The 27444-nt window shown below is 38.5% G+C and overlaps 1 long non-coding RNA gene across 1 annotated transcript in view; it reads left to right on the forward strand.

The window, feature by feature from the left end:
- Positions 1-1146: 1146 nt before the first annotated feature.
- The window catches only part of LOC137180018 (uncharacterized), a 37050-nt gene continuing 10752 nt past the window's right edge, over positions 1147-27444 (forward strand). The window contains exon 1 of the long non-coding RNA XR_010927904.1: positions 1147-1418. This is a non-coding gene — a long non-coding RNA (uncharacterized lncRNA). The remainder of the gene's footprint in view (positions 1419-27444) is intronic.

Here is a 27444-nt window from a genome sequence, read left to right on the forward strand (position 1 = left end):
AGAGAAAATTTCTCCAGATAAAGTAGCGCAAGTCATTTCCCAAGCCTGTTGATTTGAGGATGATGATTCACATTCAGCTTTCACTATAGGTAAGGTAATCATTTCGTTTTTCTTCATAATATGAAGTTTCATATAAAGAGAGATATCAACTGAACATGAGTTGAGCTAACACCAAGGACAGCAGAAAGGGAAAGTAAGATAGTAGCATTCAACGCTAGCTACAACTTGACATAACTAAAGCGTTGACGTTGCATAAGTGTCAGAATTTTAAAATGTATGTGGAGTCAGCAGTGCTAACGTTAGCATTTGCTTTTTGTATGCATTAAGTAAGTCTTTGTGGCTTCAGAAAACATAACGTTATGCCAGTCCTGATGAAGCTATTAAGGTTAGCCTTGAATCAGAATCTCATATCAGTCATAGTAACGTCAAATAAGTTACATTTGTCAGTTGGCCAGTTACATGTTAAAGCTCCTATTCTGTCCTGCAAACATTAAATAAAAGACTGTGGCAAGTTGTGACCTGAGAAAGACTTTAAGTGACAGCTAGTATGCAAGTGCTAATAAGTTTAGCCAGTTAGCTTGATAAGTTACTAATACTATTAATTAAAGAAACATTAGACCGCCCAGCTGCACTTATTTACTGCTAGAAGTAAATACGTTACCAGTAACCTGCTGCCTACCAACTAAGTTAGTGTTGGTGTGTGTGTTCCTCGACATTGCAGCAGCAATGATTAGCAATAACAGTAAATTAGCAATATAGCAATATAGCAGCACACTAACAGCAATATAGCATTTCAAAAAGAAACACAATGCAGTAAGATTTACAGTGTGGTAGTGAAATGATAGTGTAGTGTGTGTAAAGTGCTGTGTGAGTGTGTGAGTGTGTGTGTAATGTGCAGACAGGCAATTAGTGTTCATTTTTCATAAGCCTGGTTGTCTGGTGGAAAAAAACTGTCTTGGAGCCTGCTGGTCCGGGCTTTGAGGCTGCTGTGTCGTCTACCAGACAGCAGAAGCTGAAACAATCCATAGTTGGGGTTAGAGTTAGAAATACAGTTGTAATACACTTGGAAAATAATAGAACACCTCAAAATATGTTATGTTTTAATGTAATGTTAGTATATCAATGTGTCACAAATTTATTGATAAAATAAGTATTTTAATCATGATAATTATTTGAACTTGCATCCCCCAGCCTCTTCCTGAGTTGTTTTGCTTTGCTGGCATGGTTTTCCCAGGCACAGCCTTCACATACGGCCTGCGTGGTTATTGGAAGGTTCAGGGCCTCAACATCTCCATGGTCATATCCAGCCTCACCACCCTGCAGGAGGGCGTTCTCAGCCAGGGGAAAGCCAAGTCGAGTTTAAGCAACTGCTTCTGTGTGCTACACTGCATGACCGAGGCCTACTATCTTTTTACCAGGTGTGTGCACTCGCTCACTCATTATATAGATCAGTGGCTAAACCTGGAGGAAACTCTGATTATGCCAACACTAACGCATCTCAGAAGCATTGTGTGTAAGCATTTTTGATTTTACTCTATTAATGGCAAAATTAGCGATAAAGATAAGGCTGTTTGCCGACTTTGTATGAAGCAACTACTTTACAGTAACATAACCACAACAACAAATGGAGTCACCTGTTAGCTTTTCACCCAAGCAAGGCTAAAGAATCTGAGCACCAGCAGCTACACAACCTCACCTAGCTTTCTATTTTTTGCCTATAAATTACACAATGCTAATGTTCTATATAATTTGAATGAATTCCATAGTACTGTGAATTCATTCAAACTTTATTCAGTGAAAAAGTGACAGCCCTAGCGCGGATGCTGCATGGGAGATGGACCTGCTGTTTTTGCTGCTCCATTCATTTAAGCTTCAAGTCTATTTTTTCCCAACCCTGCGCATTAGTGAAGCATGGATATACATACTTTGACTGCTATGTAAATAAATTATATATTCACATTAAAGAAATCCATACATAATTATGTTAAACTAATTTTGGCCATCTGCACTAAGATTTCAGTTTCTACTGATAGGCCAGATGATCAGTAATTTAGAGAATTTTCACTGTATTGTTGATAGTGTATACATAATGTGTATATTTGTTGTTTGTTTTTTATTTTAAACTGTATATTCTGCATAATACAATCACTGTATTGCAAGTCAAAAACTGAAAATCACTCTCTTGCCTAAAGCTTGTGCAAAATACTGCACCAGAGTTTTAACTGATCCAAATGTTTTTTACTGTTATTTGATGGTAAGTATTTAGCAACTTTTGCTGCCAGACTTTTTACCATTTTTTTACGATTTCTTTTTTTACAGTGTAGCTGTGTCCATTGATTAGGTTTGATTGTGCATTAGCTCCACATCTGACTGGCTTTGCAGTAATGCCTAATTAGTAAGACATAATTTGTTGACTTATAGAAATAAATAAATAATTTTATCCGTCCATGCATAACATGACTTTGGGCTGCTGTGTTAATTGAATGTAGACATATGCTGCATTGATAGGTCCCTGCTTACCCAGATAAAGATTACAGCACACGTTACTGGTCATTATATAAGGTCATTTCAACATAATGTTTTTCACCGTGAATCTATCAGAGAATAGCATACATAGTCTTATCTTCAGGTCAGAGTCAATGAGGTCCAGCTCTTACACAAGCTCCAGTACACATGTAGATGAGACACATGCAGTTTTTCTCAAGACAGAGACATATAGTCTGACTCAGCTATAATACATATGTAAAATGATAAACTCATTACTGTACTCATGTTAATATGTGATATTACTTTCACATTCACCCCTTTCTATCATTTTATTGCTAACTTAGATCTTCGTGAAATCAATACCTTACTACCCTATGTCCTATGAGCGCTGCATGACCCAATCAAGCAGTCAGGTTCAAAGGGTCCTTCACTAACAAGTAAGGACACCTGCTAGAGGATGTCTCTTCCCACAGTTGACAAGCAAAGGGTAAAAGACCACCGCGTCTTAGCTACCCTAATTATCCATGCCACAAGAGAAAAACTTCAAAGGCTAGAAGAGCAAAGAAAAACATCTTGAAGCACTCAACATCTATCTAGAATACAAAGTCAAATGAATCAATGTGGGTAATGCAAATGTAAACATGATTACAATAAACCAAGTAAATAATATTGATCAATAACACGTTAACTATAATCAGTATCAGCCAATTAGTCACGGTATTTTAAACAGGTCAGAATTTGCATTTATCTTCTGGTTACAGTGGTGGTAGCTCTCAGATAGCCTGACTGGATAATACCCGATGATTATTCTAAGGCACATAGTCAATTCAAAAACACCAAATGAAAATAACAAATTTCAAAAAAAAAACTTGAAAGACCTTAAACTCAACGCATACTTCAAAATCAAAACACTCATCATGATCTCTGTCATAAGCATCAGGAGCTGTATCAGCATAACCATCGTTGCCATCATCAGGATTTAGGGTGAGTCAGCCATGCCTCATTATAGATTTGTTTGTCCTAGTGTTGATGAAGACTGAAACATGTTCATTAAAAGATACACATCAAGCCCTGGGGCTGTTTTTCACAGTTTTTCGGTTTGGACAAGGCCTCTTACCTTCAGTTAAGGAAAATGTGAAGGTCATGCAAAGATATTTAGGCAATCATGCACATCCAAATGTGTGGCAAGAGTTTGGGGAAGGCATGTCAATGCATGAAATCATAAAGAAATGGTTTTTCTGAGTTGTAGAAGAGCTTGACTGACCTGCATAGAGATCTGACCCCATCCAACACATTTAGGATGAACTGAAACGATGACATAAGCTAATATAAGTGGTAGACCTCATTGATGCTCTTGTGGCAGAATAAGAGCAAATCCCTGCAGCCAGGTTTTGAAATCTTGTGAAAAGCGGAGGAGAAAGGAGGTGAAAAGAAGAGTGGAGGCAGCAGATTAAGTTGTCCACAAACCTTTGATCATGTAATGTGCTGGATCGTAGGATTAGACCAAGTACCGTCAAATAAGAAAAACTCATTGATATTAAGAATATCAAAGAGTTAAGTAATCTTGATACGTTAATAAAACAAATAATGACTAAATTCAAGTAGACAATGAGCGTTTCCCAGGGTATGTTTACTTACTGATTGTTTGCATTGTATTAAAGGTATCAGGTGTCCATTTACTGATTTACTTAAAAAGTATATTTAGAAATGGAAAAGTGGAGCCTGCACTACCTCTCAAGCAAGTTAGAGATTTTATTATTTATTATTTTATTCATGTGATCTCCTACCCTTCTGGTCCAAAAAACCCTGTAATATTCGTACCCACTTCTTCTAATGAACTGCAATCTACACTGAGCTACAGACATTGTTCCAAAACAAAGATGGTGACCTTTTCTCCAACAGCAGGTATTTCACTGATGAAAACACTGGTTGTGTCACCCTCTAACTTGTAATCACAGTAAAGACCACTTTCTCAAACATTATTAGGCCTATATTGTTGTTCTCCTTGGTGAAAAAAATGTTAGATATCTATAAAGAAGGCTTTTGTCATCTCAAACAAATCTCAAACAAATCAGTGAAAAGCCATTTGATTACTGTATTAACACACATATCGCGGACTGATGATCACAGATTGTTAATGTACCACTGAGAGTCTCGTTTTACAAGTACGTCATTAGAATTCACACAGTCTCTGCTGCAGTATTGCACACATGCAGTAAACAGTGTGTGAGCTCCGTCTTTGTCTTGTTGTAGTCTTTTTATGCTCTGTTACTCCATCGTCAGTGTCTGTTTCCAGCGTTTCACCACTGCGGTTTGACAGACATCATGAAACCATGTTTAGCAATTTATATGCAAAGCAGAGAAATGGAGAAAACATCAACTGGAATGATACACAGTTACACAGAGAGAGATCTAATTGGACAGAAGGTTGCTGGTGGTGGATGTGTGAGATACTGTAGCTCTGTTGAAAAAGGGACGTGCTTGGAAACAATTAACACAAAGGCGAGAAGAGGAGTAAATGGCTGTTGATCCTATAATCTGAGGGGAGTGGATAATGGCTGAATTTTCACTTTGGGGTACACTGATTCTTTAAAGGGGGATGTTTCCCTATTTTTGTGATATTTTGCTCATAATTGGGTCTCCGTAGTTCCACACAAGCCTTTTGGCTTTGGGCTTCATTAAAATAACCATTACCATTATTCCCATTATTCATGATCCATTATGTTTATCAGCTGGCCATATTGTTGCCCTACCGCCCCCTTGAAGCACTTTTATCTGCCACTCCATAACCTGGTTCCCACCCTCTGAATCACAGCCCACATCTACAATTTTTTCAGTCAGACTGAATAATAAAAAGAATGGCGAATTATAATTCGGTACAAAAACTATAATTTCAGAACATTTCTGAAGGACATTCAGTACCTAGCAGTATACTGTGAGACCCAACTGGCTGACAATGGAGGGTGGTCAAGCGATCTGGTTCATCGGGGCCCTCCAGGCTATAAAATCTGGCCCATGTGCTCTCTGTTTCTTCCTTTCTACAGTTGATATGCACCCAACATCTCCTTCTCTTGGTTTTGCATCTTCAACCATGGATTGTATATAGAGACGTAGTGAGGTGTGACATCACCCATTGGTTTGCAATGGAGCCGATTTGAAGCCCAGAGATGCAGCTTATCTTTTCAGTTTGGATCCAGGACCTTCCACATAAGGAGTGCTGGGTGTTGCCTCTCACTCTCTGGAAACATGCCCTGCTACCTTGGACCGAAGTTAACGCTAGCTTACTGGGAACACTGAGTGGTGCACACTTGGGTTAATGTTAGCTACTTTGTTAACAGGGCAGGTATCATAATCAAGTAACATTAAACTTACCAAAATATTGCAACAATAGTCAGACTCAGTGTGAGTCCCGGAGCTGAGGAGAGCAGCAGGTGAGCGAACCGTCAATCACAGCTGTCAGTCAACATCCACACAGCAGACATCAAAGCCTACTGTAAGTCTTCAAAACTTACTAACAGAGCAATAATTTCCCAAACTGTGACAGCTCAGAATGGTTTGCTCAAGTGTTGCAATTTCATCAAATAACATCTCTGACTGAAAAATCTAATTAGACTGAAGATTAGTCTGTTCTTATTCTCCACAATGCCCCATCTGTAGGGCCAACATGGGTTTCTGCAGTAGTGATGTAATGTTTCTTGTATCATCCTAACTTCAAAACATACAATCTAGTAGTTACTGGTGGCTGCACGTTCATTACAGAAAGGTATACAGTAAAATGTTTCTAACTCAAATCCTAAAGTCAATTATTCAACAAATTTAACATCCCAGTGGGGAAAAAAAAAAATGAAGACAAAGTGGGTTTTCTAAACCACTAATCCTCTGATTTCAGACTCAAAGCTCAGAACTGTCAAAAGCAGCTTCCTTCCTTCCTTCCTACCTTGTCTGATCTGGTATGACCAAATACAACAGCTTTGAGTACTCCAATCATACCTTATCAAAACTGAAAGAGGAAAATAGAGAAACAAGGAAGAGAGACAGAAACAGACACACACACACACACACACACTCATGGGCAGAAAGATCAGTGGAGAGTGAAGTAAAGGAGGCTCTGGATAGAGGCTTAAGAGCTCTCATACATCATCTCATTACCTCTGCTGTGTGCACGTTATATTTCCACATTTCACCCCGTGTGTTTTCTCGTGTGTTTCTGTGTGTTGTCTTGTGCTTCCGTACGTGCACGGATTTGTGTGTTTGTGCATCTCATGCGTGAGTAGCCAGCAGACAGATGCTATTATTTGCATGTAAATGTTTCCTCTGCTGAATTTACAGCTGCCATCCATCACCAAAGATTTCTACTGTCCATGGACGGGCAAACGGCGGTCTAACTGTGTGCTCTTACACTGACTAATACCACTTTACACACCAGTGGACTAGTATCACAATGAACAGGTATCAGAGTCTCAGATCTTGTCTCCTGTGTCAACGTGGAACACGAAGCATAAAAGTTGACTGGATGAATGCAGGCCCGGCACCAGGATGAAGTGACTGAGGGGGCTGTTCAAAATAGCGAGGGGGTCATTTTTTTAACCATGTAATAGCCTCAGAAAGGCTAAATAACAACAATATAAGGCTACTAGAAGCGGTGACAGTTGGAACTGGTGGAGGCTGTGGACTAATTCTGATTGTGCTTGTTGTGGAAGGGGCCGCCATTGGAGTAACGTCTTCTGCGGCTGGTGGAGCTAGCTCGGTCTTGGCTAGCTCAATTTCGACAATATCATTGCTGCTGCTGGGGCTACTGGCCCTGACTGGGGTCTTTACTGTGTTTTTTCTTGCAAAACCATGTTCTGATAACCATTGTTATTCCTGAACTGCTTTTTACGGCTAAACGAACAAGTCTATTTGTTAATTAAGATCCTCCTTAGTTGCTACTGGGGTAACAACTATTCTTCCTGGGGTCCATACATAAAATAACACAACATCAACACACTACATACAAGAAACAGTCAGACAACACAGCCCTCATACCTCTCACCCAAAACCCTGATTCCCCTCAACCCACCCAACAACCCCCAGGTCACCTCATACCCTCACAAAACTCTCTCCATGTTAAAAGAAAATCACTCCAATAACATCAACAATGATAACAATACTGACAATAAACAGTGAAAACAAAATAAAACAGAACAAAACAGAACTCTGTTTCCACCAGGAAGGAAAGCACTCAGGTACAGAATTGAAACAAACAGAAAAGGGCAGACTCAACAAAACAAAACAATCACAATCACATAATATGAAGGTCCACATCGGAAAACAACAAGAGCAAAAGACATACAGTCAAACACTAGACAATAGCTGATAACAGCTTTTTTAAGTGCTTTTTAAAACAAGTTATGCTAGTAGGTTTTTTTAGGGAACATGGTAGAATATTCCAAGAAGAGGTAGCTATGTAGAAAACAGATTCTAGGTGTAGGTACTACTACATGACCTTGTGTTACCTGTGTGGTAGTATGACCGTGTCTGTTGGTGAAATATGAAATCTTAGAGTGTAAGCTTTTAGGCTTGGGCAAAGTACAGAAATTACAAAAGAAAACTAGGAGACTGCTTAACAATCTGTCCTCAATTTTTAGCCAGGAGAGAACATCACGCATGCCCTCGACACTCACCATGGTGATTTGAACCAAAGATAATACATTTTGTTTTAGATACACTTAGCACAAGCTTATTATTTTCTACCCAATTTGACACGCACTCAAGTTCACTTTTTCTCGTGTCAGAAAAAATACCATTAAAGTACACACACTGCATCCTGTTAGACAGGTACCCTTTCATCCAGTTGACAGCATTTATTCTGAAGCTGTAAGCTGGTAGTTTTTTCAGTAGTAGTTTATGGTCAATAAAGTTGAAAGCAGCACTGAATTCATGCAAGACAGCACCAACAATTTTTTTTTATTATCTATTTGACTCAACCAATCATCCATCATTTGTGTTAAGGCTGTACAGGTTGAGTGACCATCTTTGAATGCATGCTGAATCTCAGAGTCAAGGCCATTGACAGAGAAATGCTTTCATCCCACTGAAGGGACTCCTGCTGTCCGTAGATATTGGAATGATTTTGGCAACTTTCCATGCCTGAGGGAAAACAGTTTCCTTCAGGCTAAGGTTAAATATGTGACATAGCGGTTCAGAAATGTAATCAGCTATAATTCTTATTAATTTACCATCAATGTTATCCAGTCCAGACTGTTTATTGTTTTTTACTAAGATTAGTTTTTATTTTTACATCCTCCAGTTGTACTTGTTTGAAGTTAAACCTGCAATCTTTCTTTTTCATGATAAATTCTTTAATTAGTTCTATAGATAGTTCATCATTAGAGTTATTCATATTTTGTCTTAGACTGACAAACTTATTAGTAAAAAAATAACTAAAATTGTTGGCAATTTTGAGGAGTTTTGTGATAAATGCACCATCAATGCATCAGATTCAATAAAGGAAGGGTTCTGTACTTTAGACCTGCCTAAAATACATTAACAGTATTCCATAACTTCTTCCCATCATGCTTTAGTTCATAAATCTTGTTTTGATAGTCAGTCTTTTCATTTTTGTGACCCTGTTTCTGAGTTTCTTCCAATTTTATTGCAGCATGTTTAAATTAATTCTGGTGAGCCATGCATGTTTTCAATTCCTCATCGAGCCACAGGGCTGACATACTTCTCACAGTGAAATTTTTGTTGATGCATGCTTGTCAACAGTCTGTAACATCTCTGAGAACATTTGTAGTGCAATATGTCTCTTTTGCTGTATGTACTTGGTCCCACTGTAGATTTTTTATGTATTTAACTTTTTTTTTTTCACAAAAGGATCTATAAGATCTTTGCAGCACAATTCTAGGCCCAGCTTTCAGTACTTTTGTTTTTCTTGCTATAGCAACCATATTGTGGTCACTAAAACCTTAGCCTTGGAGCAGAGCTCATTGGCATTGGTATAAATGCAGGCAATACATGTGGCAAATATAACTCCAGACATGTTAGAGTTCACCCTGGTAGGCACATGCATCATCTGATTCAAACTGCATACATTCATTGCTACTAGTACTGTCTGTTTCAGGGCATAGGCCGAGGAAAGTCAAAGTTTAGGTCCCCCAGAAAGTATATCTCTCTAACTGCATCTATAACTTTATGAAGCATAGTACATATGTCATCAATATATTGTATATTGGGGGTCTATAACTACAACCAATGAGCACTAGTTTAGTGTGAAGTAGGTGAATTTGAAGCCAAAGGGCTTCTATAACTGGATTAATCAGACCATTTCTGATCTTAATTGAATGTGGTTTTGTACATATATGGCAACACCTCCCTCGTGCTTATTTCTGTCACGTCTGAAAATTCTATAACCAGGTATAGCTACTTCAGACTCAATGTTGGGTAACGCGCAGGTGATACGTTAATGTTAATGTTAGCTGAACTACAAGTAAACAAACTAGTTTGGGTTTTCATGGCTTTTTTTATCATGTTGCGTGCAGCGCACATACCCCCTACATACAACAAACAGCACTGTCCATTGTTCTGAAACAACAGCTAAACAATAGTCACACGTATCTCGGCCAATAATTTTGTTGTTTTTGCTATTTTCCTATAGAAACATAAAGCTTAAAAAGAGGGGGCCCAAAATATAACTGAGGTGGCAAAGCCCCTCAGACCCCTCGTGGTGCTGGGCCTGGATGAATGATAAGGAGCACAGCTACAATTCAATCTACAACACTGACAATAGTGGTCGATAACATAATACAGAGGATCATCTGAGTGCAGGGAGGTGCTGAGACTACATCAGGGATGATATTTGGGAAACTGCCCAGCAGTTCTAAGATGAATTTTGAGGATGAGTATTTTTCTTTTTGAGGGTGGAGTAACAGAGCAGCTGTGGTTTGCTAGTAGTCTACAGTGTACATGTCAGGTGATGTTCTTCATTGTTCCAACATCTACAGCTTAAAATGTCCCCAAAATTTACTCCTGTTTGAGGAATATTTGCTAAAACTACAGTGCCCAGCAGATTTAGGACATTACTGAGCCTTTTTTAATCACTAAAGTATATTTTCATGACCCTTTTTGTAAATTTCCATCTTCAGGAATATTAGGGTTTTCTATGAGAATAAATTATGCAAAATTTTAGCTGTTTCATGCTCATGAGGATGAACATTTCAATTTATTATATTGTATACTGCATTGTAGCGCCACCCTTGTCAAAGTTTGCCAGATTGTTTTACATTTGTTGAAAAACTGCTTTCCAAAAAGTTAAAAATGGCAAAAAATACAAATCTGTTCAGCTGTGTTTTTTTTACAAATGTGTCTTGTTGTTACAAGGAAACAAGGAAAAAACACAACTTTGCTTCAACACCAAGTGTTTTGTATATGGACACATTGTGGCACTGCTGGATCTGGAGCTACACCAAAAATTAATCACTTGTCCTTGGCCGAACTTTCTACCAAATGTCACTGAAATCTGTTGGCAAGTTTTTGAGATATCCTGCTAACTGACAAACCGACAAGTAACCTCCAAATAAAACTGGAAAACATATCTTCTTTGGTAAAGGGTAAACATTTTCCTCTTGGAACATGATTGTCAAATATAAGCATCCACTTTGAATTTCTACTTATTTCTGCTAGATGGTTGCTCTGTCAATGTTTATCTGTCACTGCTACTCAGCTGTTCCCTGCAAGAACCACAAGAGAAGGGAAAATGTGTCACTGATATTTGTTCATGCATACATTATTTAAATAACTTGACTGTTTGCTTGCCACAGAAGGAAGTGAGTCAAAGAGTCATGAACCCAGATTCAAAAAATAACCTGTTACTATATTCTCCACTTATCAGTAGCACCACTTCCAGCTCTAGAAGTCGAGACTCAAATTCGGAGGAAACTCTGAATGTTGATTTTATCATGCAAAGCTTTTTGCATCCCGAGGGCATGGGAATTGTCCATATGAACATGCATAGTACTGAATTCAAAATGGACTAAGTCTGGGTGCAACAAACTGACCCTGATATTTTTGTGTTTTCTGAAACCTGGTTGTCGAACAAGGTTAAAAATGCTGATATTTGCCTTGATAACCATAGTGTTTTTTGATGTGATTGGCCTTTTTAGGGAGGAGGCCATTTTTGTAAAAAGTTGTTTATCTGTTATGTTGTTACCTCTACCTCTGTATCTAAGCAGAAATGTTTTGAACTCTTGGCTGCAAGTGTTTGTCTGGGGAAAAATAATGCTGGAAAAGTACTATTATTATTGGGTTTTATCGTTGACCTTCTGCACCTACGGATGCAATAGATTTTTTATTTGTTTTGATATCCAGCTATTAAAATTCACAACTTTTTATCCTGGGTGATATAAACATTAACTGGTTAACTAATACTTCTGGTCATCTAAAAAATCTCTGCAATGAATTCAGTCTCACACAGCTTATTTCTTCCCTTACTTGGCTGGATCCAAAAAAATGCAGGAAAGGCCACACTTCCTAGATATTATTTTAACCAATAAACCTCAACATTATAAATCCAGTGGTGTTTTTCCTCTCGACTTCAGTGACCACTGTCCAACAGTATGCATCCATGACATGAAATTAAAAAAAGATCCAAACCACGTATTTTAAACACTTTTCTGAACAAGCATTTTTGTTTGATTTTTCACTACAGTGGTATTGGGTTTACAGTATTGGCAATTCCTGATCCACACTTGGCCTTAGATTTTTTATAAAAACATTTAATTCCATTGCAGACAAGTATGTACCTTATAAGAAATTCAGAGTCAAAGACAGGAACAATTCTTGGCTTTGTTCGAAAACTGCTGAAATGTTAAATGAAAGGGATGCTGCCTGGTGCAAAGCGTGAACAATTAAATCATCCTCTGATTGACAATACTTTCTTCAATATCATAATAGATGTCTCACTGTTATTTGAAATGCCAAATGATCATTTTATGTCTCTGCACTACCTGAAAGTAAAGGATGCTAGCGAAATTTTGGAAAATGATTAAATCATTATCACATAGTCCTTCCTCATCCTTATCTAATGAAATTGTACAAAGTTCAACCACTATCTCAGTTTGAAGTTCAATGAACATTTTATTTCTTCAGGTTATTTATTTGAAAATGCTGGATTTCCTCCCACTGTCTCTAATCATAGTGCACCTTGCTGGGAAAACAAATTAGGCACTCAGACCTTTTCATTGAAGCCTTTCACAAATCCTGAAGTGTTTAATGCTCTTTGTTCTATTGATCCCATAAAGTCCACTGGGGCTGATCAGTTAGAGCCGAGGCTTTTATTATTAGCAGCTCCATTACTAGTTTATCTGACTGTAGTAACAGAAAGCATTCCCTGACCTTTGGAAGATAGACTACATCCTACCTTTGAATAAAGGAGGTCAGTCAACACTCCATTTTAAAATCATATCAATCAGTGGATAAGATTACAAGCAGGATTTTGTTGCCTTTTTTATTGATTTATCTAAAGCTTTCAATAGTGTCGATCATCAAATTCTTTTGAAATGCCTGGAATCTATTAGATTTGATGAAAAAGCGTGTAATTGGTTTGCAAATTATCTCAGTGGTAGAACACAAGCTGTTGTGGCTGATGGCTATCAGTCCAGCTTTATGAGTGTTAACAAAGGTGTGCCACAGGGTTCTATTCTAGGACCACTTTTATTCACAATCAGGTGAAAATGGTAGAAACAGTACAATTCATCTGTAAGACACTATTCTCTCTACAACACCGCCCTCTGTTGCCCAGGCAGTTCAAAACTTGCATTTTTGATTTCTGTGCTGTACAGGCAATTTTTAATTGATCTTAAATTACTTTCAAACTGTAATAAAACAAAATGCATGCTGTTTTCTAGAAAACTGACTAGAAGTTCCACTGAAGTGAATATTTCTACCCTTAATGGTCCAATAACTGAAAGAGTATCCTGTTATAAATATCTAGCTCTCTGGCTTGAGGACAAGCTGTGCTTCAAAAAACATATTAATAAACTGACTAAGTCCTCAAAAGCAAAACTGGCATTATTTTTTACAAATAAGGCATGTATTACCCAGAATTGCAGAAAGCAAATTGTTCAGTCAACATTTTTATCTGTTATGGACTATGGTGATGTAATTTATATGCACTCTCCTGCCTCTACTCTTAAACTTCTCGATGCAGTCTATCATTGTTGTATTCTGTATGACAAAGTTGGGTGTCAGTTGTTGGTAGTGAGAAGACAAAAGCACCGCATTCTGTGTATTTACAAAGCACATATTGGAAAATTTCCTGGGTATCTCACATGTCTTTTTAACTATAGATCATTGTCACACTGTACTAGGTCCCAAGACTATTTGGTCCTCGAAAATCACCATGTTAGTACTAAGACTGGGAAACTGGCTTTTAAATACTATACTCCACACAAGTGGAACAATCTGCAGAAGCTTGCAAAATTAGAAGAGCTAATCCCTTTTAATCAATTTAAATCTCTTTTGACTGACAGAGCAGTGTGAATCCATGTGTTTTCTTTGAACTGATGTTGTCCCTTATGTTGATGTCTTTGGCCTGTTTGTTGTATAATCTGTTGCTGTATACTGTGACTTTTGTGTGCTTTTATTGTTTTTATATGTACTGTAATCAGGGCATCCTTGTAAAAGAGAGCTTGCTGTCAATGTCAATCCTCCCTGTTTAAATAAAGGTTACATATATATACACACATACGATTTAAAGCTCAATTATCACCCTCTTTTGGCCATGACAACTGAAAATAAGTCAGTCTCCTTGGACAGTCAACACACACATTATCTTTAGAGTGTGTGGGGCTTTAGGATTCAAATCCTAAATTCAAAGCCTTCAGATTGAGCCTTGAACTAGCTTTCAAAGCAGTCAAGATGATTTTAACATAAGATTGGTGCCAATTGGAATGTAATCCTGTAGTTTGAAGTGTTTAACAACTATAATTGGAATGCAGTCATATCAATGTTTGATGAGTCTTTCAACAGTCAGTAAGGTTTTAAATGTCTTCTAGTATGTTCTCAGTTCTACCTATATATATGTTGCCATCTTTGTTTTTCGATTGGCTAATTGAGCACAACTGATCATGTTCATCGTAGATTCATCTGCTGAATATTTTGAATAATTGATTAATTATTTGGTCTACAAAAAAAATAAGGAAAAATGCATCAGAATTTCCTAAAGCCCTACGTCTTCAGATGTTTAGTTTTGTCCAACCAACAGTTCAATACCTAAAATAAGACAAAGAAAGACAGCGATTTAAAACAACTTAGAAGCTAGAGAATGTTTTTCAGTTTTGCTTCAAAAACCACTTCTGGGATTAATCAGTTATCAAAATAGTTGCCGATTATTTTTCTGTGTATCAACTAATTGATTAATCGACTAATCATTTCAGCTCTTTAACAGATGCTGCCTAGAAAAACCCTCTTAACACCTGTGTCATGCTGCTAACATCCAAAACGGGTGAAATAAAATAAGTTTCACTTTTGTTGCATCTTCTTTGTGTGTGTTTTTTGTAGTGTATCCTGTCATTTTGGGGGAAACGTCTTTCAGACTTTTTGTCAGCGCCCAGTTTAATGCGAACATGATCAGACTGAAACTTGTCAATGTTTGTATGTGTCCTTCTTTTTGTGTTTGTGTGTGTTGATGTCTCATTTTTTTTTAATAACAGCTTTGCTGCGAGAGGCTTTCACTTGCTCCACTTTACAACACACACGCACACACACACACACACACACACATATGCACATACACATACACACACATACAGATGCAAGAGATGCAGAGATGTAATATGGAGTGACATGTTTGAGTGGAGCTCAGAGACAGAGTGAGTAAAGCGGGGAATGTCTTTAATGTAACACCTACTCATCTACACCAGAAACAAACAAGTCAAAGACAGCACCTCTTCACACAGGCTTGTACATACTGACTCACACCATCTCGCACACACACATATGCATATGAAAAGGCTGCAATACAAATAGATGAACTCCATATTCAGCCATGTTCTCATATGCTGGTACCGAGTATTCACCAAGAACAAACATGGAGGTGATTCAGACGCATAATTGCTTTGAAGAAGATGTTATGTGACCTTGTGTTGGGAATTAATAGAATACCAGCAGCAAAAGATAATACAAATCTGGTGGACTGTCTGAGCACTGCTGAATATATTAACACAATATCTGACCCTTTACTTCCTTCTGTTTATTCAGAAGCTAAATAAATTAAAATTCTAATAGGTTGTCTAATGTCTCTGTGACAAACATGAAGGCAGCCTCTGACAATCAGAAAAGTCTTATTATCAATTACTTGGCATTGTATCTGTTTTGTCAGGTTATCCTCCAGTGATTGGGGATCATTACTGAAGCAGCATTATTGTGACTGCAAACTGGCACTTTGGGTCAAATGAGCTGTTGCGCAGAGTGAATGGAGGCGCTGCTATCAGTGGAGAGTCAATGAGATGACACTGGCCATAGAGACAGTGTCAGTGATAAGAAGGGGTTGCTAGACACCCTTTTTACTCTCCTCACCTCTTTCTCTCTTTCCGCTGGAGCTCACTATGTGTCTGTAAACACCTTATTTACGCTGAGGCAGTTCATAAGTCTCAAGCTGATTGGATAGCTGCTGGGTGGCTAAAAACGCAACCAGCATGCACATGAGCTGGATTTGTCAAACCACAGTGAGAGTTGCACTGAGGTCAAAAGTTGAACAAGTATAAAACGATGCATCCATACAAGCTACATATACGATGATCCAGTCAGGTTTAATTGATGAGGCCAGGTGTAAATGGAAAGATTGTTGATAGTGGACAATTTTACAAAACCCTGCATTTCATTCAATAATGATGTTTTTGAAGGTTCAATATCAGTACTAGTCTCAGTACTACTCTCCAGAGACTAAAAAAAAACCATGATAGTTGTTATTAGTCTTTGTAGCCGTATCTAAACGAACTAACCTACCTATGGCTCATTGACGTGTTTTAAAATAGTTTTTGGACAACAACAGAGGATATCATTATCTCTGATGTCCATCGCCTGAGAATCATCACATTTGGAAGGTTTCTTCAGTATCAAAGTAATCCAATAATAATTATCTGTACATCCATGGGTACATTGCAAACAGGAACTGCTAACAGCTATTTCGGCATACTTTTAATGGTGTCAAATTGCCAAAATGTAAACATATATAGGCTAAAAACAGCTGAAATTAGTCAATAGTACAAATAAATCTGCATAAACAGCTTATTGTCTGGTTAGTAACTCAGCTAGTCAGCTTACTACCTCGTCTTTAGCATGCTAGCTGCATCTATTGTGACTGGCTAGTGGTAGTATGTGCATGGCTGAAAGGCTTAGCAGTTAGCTTACCTACCTACATACTTTTTGGCAACTAGACTAACTGGGCATAATCACGATGTCAGTACACTTCCAGCTATGCCACTATCAGGTGTGACCAGGCCTTTAGAAGTAGCATCGCAATGTATCTTGCTATCTCACGGATCTATTTCAGATCTATTTGATCAGACATTGACTTATTGGAGAAGTGCTAAAAAACTTAAGCTATTTAATAGCAAACTACTAATACATACATGGATATTATGGATCATAGTGAGAAAAAGTTTTGCTTACTGAATTTGTAGCGGCTCAGTCTGCTCAGATCATTCAGTGGTTGCAGGGATGAAGTATTCACCTGGATGCCTGCCACTTTCAATTTCTCTGTTTGTTTTTTTAAGGCTTTCTTTTAAAGTCCCTCCACTTAAAAATGTGTTTTGCTTATTGTTATTTCTCTTGAATGTTTGAGCTTCATTGTGCAGAATGATGTATGTGCAGAGTTTTGACATTAGAAGCTTGTTTTCATCTGCTGAAGGGGGAAAGTTTCTCTGTGCTCACGATAAATCTGACTTTAAGGGGTGGGCCTACGAGCAAGACTTGTGATTTCACATCTTGTTTGGAAGCCAACCATGATCAAGTTTGTACCTTACACAAGTGTGATGTGCAAACTTGAAACCCCCAGTGCACATACAGTGAGAATTTACTTTTCAGTCAAGTAGAAGACATCTTGTGCTAAGCAGTTAAACTTTTGAAATGAAATATATTCACATATTCATAGATTCTGGATTTTTCAGTGAGGGAGAAGGAGTCGTTTTAAGGATTTTAATGATATAACTGAACTTTTTTTGAGGAAAAAAACCATGTTGGACACAAATTATTATTCAGAGCAGAGTATTTTTCTGTCTTAAAACATGTCAAGAGGGGATCTTTAATGAAGTAATTACACACAACTTAGAGAAACAGATGCATTTACATGAATATGGCAGCAGTCTATGCTGTTAAATAGCTGTTTACTGTGCGATCTGCCTCTCATTTACTACAGTTTAAATTGCATGTTTTGCTTATATGTATGAATACATTGTTTGTATGTACAATGGGGAAGTTGCCTCTGCTGTGTGTATGTGTGTGAGAGAGTGAGTGTGTGTGTGTAATTGGTGATTCTGACCGCTTTGCTGAATCATTCAATGGCAAAACCACTGCAACAGACGGCTGAACAAACCCATTACTCTGGCTCAGTGCTTCTGACACACACACACACACATACACACTCAAGACTCAACAGTGACCCGCAGTGACTTCAGAATACCACATGACCTGCTATACACTCCGTGGGAAAAGGGCAGCGAGCGAAAGAAGTGTCAAAGTGGAATTAAAAAAAAAGTTGAGACGGAGAATCAGTCGATCTGAGGTGGAGAGAGACTGTTTTGAATAAGAGATAGAGGAGACAGAAAGAGAATGAATCAATTCACTCAGCGTCTGTTGTCACCAGAGGGGGGCAACAGAATATTTCCAAACCACTTCCCTACACACAATCACAAGAAACCCTACCTGCCCTATACTGTCGTCTACAGGTGTGTGTGTGTGTGCGTGTGTGTGTGTGTGTGGGTGTGTGTGTGTGTGTGTGTGTATCTGAGTTCGTTGGGAAGATGTGGGCATTAAATTGAGCGATGGAGTGCTCTCATTGATTTCCACAGTAAAGGAAAAGTAATCTTCTCTGAACTGGGCTGTATGTGTGCATATCTGTGTGTGTGTATGTGTGTGTATGCCGGTATCGCCCAGTGATTGAAACAGTGGTCAGAAAACAGTATTAAAGATTTTATAGGCTCTCCCCATAGATATATCACTCCAAAATCAGTTGATAGCAGATTATAATTGCTGCTATAAAACAGGAACACTGCCCGTACAGTCCAAACAGAAGCCCCAGTAAGTTTCACGTACGTTTATTTGCGAGGATGTGGAACGTTTCAGGTCAGGTTTTCCTCTGCGGCGCTAAATTGCTTTCCAACGAACTGGTACATGACATTTTTCAACCTGCAGAAAGGAGAAATATGCCATTTGCCTCGGCAAGCAAGTCATACGGGCGAGTAAAGTGTCAGTGGCTTGTAAGATTTATATTGCTGAAATTGAGGGACCTTTTAATATGAAAAGAAGTCTAAAAAACATGTTTTTTTTAACAATACGTACACCTGCTCCTTCCTTACAACATCTGCCCCTGACAAATGTTCCCATATAAACACAATAATTGTATTCCACGTCTGATACTGACTACATCTGACCTCTCCTCTTCCTTCCCTCTCAAAGCTTCGTCCTTTACCACATAACAGCAGGAGACAAACCCAGAAATAAATCAAGCCTTGGTTTTATTTATTTTCTATTAATAGCTGTTCAATTCCAAAGACATAGAAGATCTTAGTGATGAAACATAACCAAGGTTAATTCAATATAATCTGTTAAAAATTTGATTTATCTTTTTGCCAATAGTGCAGACAGACACTCTGGCTGGAGATACAGTATTTATCTTATTGATTTAACAGCATATTGTTTTTATAATGTATCACACATTAGAAAACTGACATTGTCCAGACACATGAAAACATATAAATCTCTTAATAATGGATAGTGCTGATGGGTAAGATGATAAATAGTCTGCATGCATGTGTGTCTATGTGAAAGACACATTTATAATTTGTCTTAAACTCTTTTAATGTATTACATTTAATATTTACAGTACTTAAAGATGCACTAATCAACATTTTTAGATTATATATTGTCTAATTTGAGAAGGGTGACTCGTAATGATGAACCTACAGAGAATTATCACCCGGCTTTGCAGTTCTCGTACGGAGCGTTTTTGTGTCTTTCAGCTCATTGTTTTGGTTTCACTGCTCTCATCAGCATCATTCCAGCAACAACATTCAGCTGTTCTCAGAAAAGCTCTGATAAACCTATTATATACCTGCCCATCAAACAAACAGCAAACAGACAAAGTTAATGACTAGCTGGTGAATATAGCAGAACGTTTAGCAGCTACAGAGCCAGATATGCCACTCAGGAGAAGAGTGAAAATCGGACTTACATTCATCAGGTTAAAAGATATATGACTCCAAATGAAGGCTAATGCTGCTTCACATCTGCTTGATGTGTAATTAGGCAACTGTTTGCTAATTTCATACAATGATAATATGTCAATGTTATGTCTACCGGTTGTTCGGAAGAACCTGTCCGATCCAAATTGTAGTTTACAGACTGTAAAATCTTCTAATACAAATTTCACATGGCCTACACTTTGTTCAAATCTTATGACAGGGCTGGAGGTGGGGCTGGATATTCAACTCTGCCTTCCGGTGCTTACAGTCAGGTGTTTTGTTACTCAAAGTTGGCAGACAATTCGCCGGAGTCATGCCATTTTCTGTCCTCCTGAGGTTTTTCATACAGGAGGAGGAAGGCTTGTTATGCACACTTTCAAATCTGCACATTGTGTAAAGAAAAGGTACATACTGAGTAGTCTTCTTATAATTTAGATCTACACATGTCAAAAATGATGCTATGTGTTTATTTTTTTTACAGTGATTACATTATTGTGCATCATATGCACTGTAAATGCTGTAACTTCAGTTTCCCAAAATTTCTCATTCTTTCGTCATTATTGGTAACAAAGATAGTGATGTTCTGAAGTTTTCATGTTTTCTTTTGCACACATTTTATCTTTGTTAGTGCAATCTGTATTACAACATTGTATTTCATAGTATTATATATTTCAGTATATTTTTAGTGTGTAGAATTTTTCATTTTTTTCTACCTTTCTTCGATCATTGCAATTTTTAACATCATTTTTAATGAAAATTGCAACCTTGAACATTATGCAAAAAAAAAACTTATATTTCTCAGCTTGTTTTATGTTTGATGGTTTATTATTAACATGATGAAATAATGGCCAAATGTGGAATTATTGTACATCTTGTCAAATCAAAAAATCTCTGGTGCAGCTGCAGTACAATGCAGATTATAGCGGAAAAATATTTCAATAATCTAAAAACATCAGCATTAACATCAGCCTTTGATGTCAGTCCTTCAGAATCAAAGAGCAAGAACTTCTTTCAAGGCCCACCATTTTGCACAAACGGCAATCATCATAATCATCACAACCGTACAAGACGAAAACCGTTCAGAACGACAGCATGATGCAACATAAATGCAGAAAAAAGACATATTTAGAGTAAAACTGGTGATTCGCTTCTTATTCCCAACCAGAAAACGTCACTTTCTGCTCTGCACTCAGCATGGCTCTTTGCTACTGTGCTCTGTTCCTGCATGTGTAATCAATAAAACTGTCTAATTACATGATACTGTCGCTCAACAACTGATTTCGGCATTTGTAGTCACCCATTCAGCCTCACTCTATCGTTGATTACATCTGTTTTGATTAGTCAACTTACAGTTTACCTGCAGGGGGGAAGCAAGGCTCATTTATGTGATTGCCAATCATACAATCAGAACAGCTATTATGCTATTATAGATTATGTGTTTTCTACTGTCGCTTTCTCTCCTGTTGATTTGACACGTTGCGCACTGCAAACAGTTGTAGTACAGTGTTCACACTGTTGGAATATAAAAAAAAAATATTTTATGAGTCTGAATTGTTTTTCTGATAAACAACAGAATTAAAGAATTCTAATTGAATACTATAATCCCTACATGCTCCAACTTTGATTCACATGTTTAAACTTAAAATAATTTAGAGTTAAAATAGCCAGTGATGTAATTACAATACATTCATTTGGCAGACAATATTGCCCAAAGTGAAATACAGTAAGTGAATTCAAACCATGACTGGGCCTACCAGACACAGACCCCCAAAGGGACAGGACCCCATAACCAGACCCTATGTTTGATATGACTGTTATAAGGTTATGTAATATATTTTCTATATTTTTCTTTTTGTCAATAAATCTCATGTGCAGAGCTAAACCAACAATGAATTGATCTACTTACAAGTCAAAGCCTGATACATTGTATTCCTCTGTGCCATAGACCTCCATTGCTGTCCAAAAACTGTTAAAAACACGTCAGTGAGCCACATGGTTACACAGGGTGACATGTTCCTTTGCCACAAAGATTATGGCCACGGTAGCCTGGTTTGTTTAGAACTTACAACACTTGTAAGTAGGATCAATTCATTGCTGGTCTTTGGCTTTGGAAAGTCATATACGTCTGTACCACAATAGTCATGAAATTTGATTCATAATCTTGATTAAGAGGGAACTCCGCATTACTTTTTAAATTGATGTATTAATACAGACAAATTTTCCAACAACACACATATGTAATGACAGCTGTGAAAGAACCTAATGCAAAAACTATTTTGGAAGTGGAAATTGAAAATGGCCAAAAGTAATTAATATCACCTGAGATAAGGAGAACCAATACTAGGTCTGTAACATTCCCTGACGTCTCCTGTCCTTTCTCAGCTACAGCCTCAGGTCTCGAGGGTGTTCATACCCTTTAAACAACGTGCTGCACACCAAAGTGAACACTACTCAACACATCCATCCATTGTTGCTAGTATCTAATGAAAGTCTCTCAGTTTGATACAGACTTGTATTTCAGCAATTGTTTGACAATTTCTCTTTCTGTCGATATGCATTTCTCTCTCGGTTGTTCTTAAAGTGACAGTGCTCTCGTCTTGAAGAGAAAGCTGGATTTATAGTCGATACAAAAGGTATTTCGTCAGGAGCCCCAACGAAAACACCTACAGCACAGATGTTCAGCCACTTATGTTCATAGGATAGGAGGTTCATGGACTCATACAAAGCAGTGGTCGCGGTGAGCATAAGGTCTGCGGTCTAATGCTTTTGCTAGATGTGTGTAACTGAAAAAGAGAAGACTATGGGCAGAGTTTCTTCAACTTCTTTGGGGTCGTCTTCACTCTCAACAATCTCTACCGGCATCAGGAGGATGTAGGAGAAAAGCAGCTCATGTCTCGCAGTCCCCATGTCGTATCTCCGTCATTGCTGTAGCCCCAATGTGTAGTTACATTTTTGAGGAGGGTCACATCAGCTACGATATAGCCTACAGCGTTACCTTGGGGCCCACACATGTAGCCACCATAGGTACGATAACGCAGAATAATCCAGCACAAGTACAACAATCAATGTTTTCTCTCTACAACGTAAATTGCATGCTGTTACAACCCAATAAGGGAAGCAACATACTGATGATGTAGTCAGGCAAGCTCTGGCATTTATTGTTTGGCGGACGGACAATAACAAAAGTTACAAAAGTACAAGCTTTCTGCTCAGTGGTTAAATGAGAGTAACGGACAGAAAATGGAGTCAAGTGAGGTGAGGAACAAAGGGAAAGGGCTGCGGGTGGCGCCAAAACATAAAACAAACAAAATAAAATACGCCTCCCAACCCAACAGATCCCCACTGGCTCACTACAGCTGGAAGCAACTGAGAGAAACAAAATAAAACCGTAACTGGCTGCACTGATCTTACCTGTCAAGATAAAACACACTTTAGCAGCCACCCGTAAGGTCTAGTGTTCAACTAGACAGTCAAGTTACCGGGGTGTGGTGCCAAAATAAGGGATGTATGAAAATAAAAAAACCACAAAGTAAGCCTAGTGCCCTGATCCTGAAACCACTAAACTAGTGTCTTCATTGAGAAACATTATTTCACAAATCAAAAGCTAACCTCAGAGCTAACTATCAGATGAGTCAACATTACAACAGAGAGACACAGAAACGGACTGCTCAGGTTAAATCACAGCCGCCCCTGGCATTTGCCCGAAGCAGCTTTTATCATCTTGAGTGATGGATCGGGCCAGCTGGTGATTGGTGGCTGGACCGCCCACCGGTGTTGGTGCCCAGACACAGGTGGGCGGTCCAGAGGCGTTGCCCAGAGGGGAATCCCTGTGGAGGAGCTGATGACGCCCTAATTTTAGACGAAAGGAGGTATTTTAGAAGAAAAGACTGCACCACAGTAAAACGTAGCATTAGAAAGAGCTGTCAACCAAACCTATAACATATGCCAACAATCTTTAAAAACTGAAATTAATGAATAAAGCTGTACCTTAATATGAATTAAATGCAACCAAATCAAATAAATATCAACAAATATAAAATAATAGTTCTGGGTGGCTTTTCAGCACATTACAAAACCAAAGCCAACTATTTAGTGAGTCTACTTGATGATACTTTTAATAGTAACTTTTTTTTCCACAAAGAAGACCAATTCTCACTGCTAAATCAACTTGCAGAAAAAAACACCATGAAAAGGGAGCAGACTACATGCAGTCTTTTTTCCTAATTCATTTCAGGCTTTGGAGACGGATAATGAAAACAATTTCTGCAATCTTGCGCTGTAATTTTCAGGCCAGGGGGTGTAAATAATAAGGAAAGCAAACCTTAGGATGGACTTAAAGATAAAAGATGTACCTTTGAAGAAGTCCATGACTAGACATGATGGTGTGCGTGTCCATGAATCAGAATTAGAAAGGAAGATAAAGAGTGTTTAGTATGGGGAGCGATTTTATGTTGATGTAATACACACAAAACCACGCATCCTCGACTTCATCATCCACTGGGTGATCTCGGGCATCAGCATTTCATCAACTTTGTCTATCTATGCTACAGTAAGTGGACACTGAGTGCACATCCTTTTCTCATCACCCACACATTTTGTTTTCATTCCTGAAGCAGTAAAAGTGATGTTAGACCTGCTGCCAATGAAATGCCTGTCATTGGGGACTTTGAAGATTTTAATAGCATAAGTGCTGACGCACATCTATGAAGGCATAAAAAAATGTCGTCCTGCACCAGCAAGCAACGGCACATGCAAGTAATTAATTGCCTGGCATGACTGCAATCTTGTCCCCTCACTTTGTATTCTGCTGTTGCTCTGTGCTGCTCATGTTGTTCAGTCTGCTTTTTGCCATTATGTGTTTGATTCCAGCAACCTAATTTAAGAGACTGCCCTCCAAATAAAAACAACAGAAGCAGTTGTTTCAGCAAGTGCCCCAAAACAACATAATTTTAAATGCAAGTGACAAAAACTAGGTGACATTATTGCTGAGTGTTCAAGTTCACATGGGGAGGAGGTTGCGGTGAATTTATGGGTCAACAATTCATTGTTGTGTCCAACTGTGAATCAACATTGTTGTTTTTGGGTTTTTTTCAACCATGGCCACAAACAGCACCTAAACTTAAGGGGGATATATTATGCTTTTTGTGGTTTTCTGTCATTGATATACTGTTATGACGTTGGATGTCCATGTTAAATGTTCCAAAACTTGAGGTGAACATATGTAAAAATGCTCTCTGGAGGACAAAAGCCCAGGGTTCAAACATCCGTCTGTTTTGTAATATTTGTTGCTGAGGTTGTTGGCGTTGTCTGGATCTGATTCTGGCTCAAACATGTATGAATGTATTTGAGAAGTTGTAAAGAAGTAAAGAACAAGTACAAGATTGAAATCCTACGACTATTGTTTGTCTGCAAGGGGAAGCTTCCAGGAGCTGGCCAATCAGAACAGAGTGGGCTCATCAGGAGTAGGGCCTTAAAGAGACAGGAGCTGTTGCAGACAGAGGCTGAACTGAGGGGCTGCATAAAGAGCCAGTATAAATTAAAGCAGTGATAATTGATGTTTTTAATAATAACATTCTATCAAATGACAACGTGTAACGTCAGAGGCGTTGCTCATAGTGATGAATCTACAGAGGATTATCAGCGACGTTGCAGCTCCCTTTGGCTTTACAGAGCTTTATAGCGAGTTTCCGCTCATTGTTTAGCTATCCGACTGCAACTTTACTGTTTTGGTTCACTCTCATTGTGTTTTCAGAGAAACAGACACAGTTAGAGACTAGCTGGTGAGCATATTGGAGCATTTAGCAGCTAACGAGACAGATATTTCTCTCAGGAGTTGATAGAGACCCAAAACAGAGATAAAAGAGAGTGAATATTGGACTTACATTCACCAGATGGACAGAAACACGACTTCAAATGAATGATAATGTCACCAACGCCATATCAATTTAAAAGGTGATGATGTGTCACTGTTGTGTTCACAGTTTATTTCCGCCTCCCCCAAGTGGCCAAATAATCTGTTAATGCAAGTTTAAATGATGAGTGAACTGCAAATCATGCAAAGATATTCCACAAAAGCCCCAGAATAAAAATATGGACCTTGAACATTTAACCATGTGGTTATTATTGTTTTCATGATGGTGAAGGTCCCTCAACCCTAACAATGTAGTAATTTTAACCCAACAACAACAATGATCTTTTCCTAAACCTAACCAAACCTTAACCACAGTGTCGTCACATCAACAGTGATTTGTAACAGGTTTGGAAGGCTAAGGCAAATAATGACATCTGGAGTGCTTGGACCAACAACAAAATTTGTCATTTAATTTGGAGGACTTGTTCTAATTTAATCTCTGCTGGTGAAAGTTTCCTTACATTCCTGTCACTGCGTGTAAGCAGCAGCGGCAGCAGCTCTGCTAATTTCCCTTTCTGTCCTCACTGCGGAAAGTGAAACCTTATGTGTCGTGTCTCAGTTTCACCTACCTTGACATACACAGAAGCAAACACACAGTTACACATTCCTGCACACTTCCCAATAGCCCGAGGACAGCCTAGAGCAACTCCAATTAACAGCAGCACTCACTAAACAAAAAATCGCAAACTCCTCTGTTCTGTAAATTTTGAGGGACTTTAGAAAGAGGCCGCTTTAAATTCTGTCCTTTAGGGGAAATATTTGCCCTAAAGCAACATGGCACACGACACACACACACACACACACACACATATGTAGGCACACAGATGCTGACAACACACATGCACACACACACACACATACACACACACCGCCACTGGGAGATGTTTGATCAGTATCTTCCGACGACTTTTTTATCTTTATTACCGGCGTCATCATTCTAACCTCCGCAGAAATGAACATCTTGCCCCGGAGAGGAAAACACATGCATACACATGCACGCACAATGGCACATGTGCAAACAAAAATGAACATGCACGCACTCATACACTGTCTGATGGAAGGTTGAGTGTGGGTGGATGAGAAGCAGCGTGTTGGTAGGGAAGAGATAGAGGGTCGGATGTAGAGACAGGGGAAAGACTGAGAGAAGATTAAGGATGAGAGGGGAGTAAGTGTTAGAAAGGCGGAAGGGCGACGGGAGGTACATGGTGTTTGGAGGAAAAGATGAAAGGAGGATTAAAGGAGGGAGAGAGTTAAAGTGGGAGGGCAGGAAAAGCCACGTAATGGTGGCAAGAATGGCAAAGGAGGGACGAGAGCTTCTGCGGTTAATTCATCTGAAATGGAAGGCGAGAGTCATAAGGAGGGAGGAGGAAATGAGGAAGACAGAAAGAATAGCCTTGAGTGGGACTGGTGATATGTACGATGAATAATGGAAGGATGGAAGGTGCATAAGGAATTGAGATGCTAAGAGATGGGGAGGACAGGAGGGAGGTGGGGAAAAGACGAGTTGAGTTAGAATTAATAAAACAAAGTGAGGGCATCTGTCATCCCATTTGTTCCTTAAGAGTGTAGACAGAAAGGAGGATAAAAAATTGAGAGAATACAAAG

The sequence above is a fragment of the Thunnus thynnus genome, chromosome 3 (genome assembly GCF_963924715.1).
Source record: "Thunnus thynnus chromosome 3, fThuThy2.1, whole genome shotgun sequence".
Classification (NCBI taxonomy): domain Eukaryota; kingdom Metazoa; phylum Chordata; class Actinopteri; order Scombriformes; family Scombridae; genus Thunnus; species Thunnus thynnus.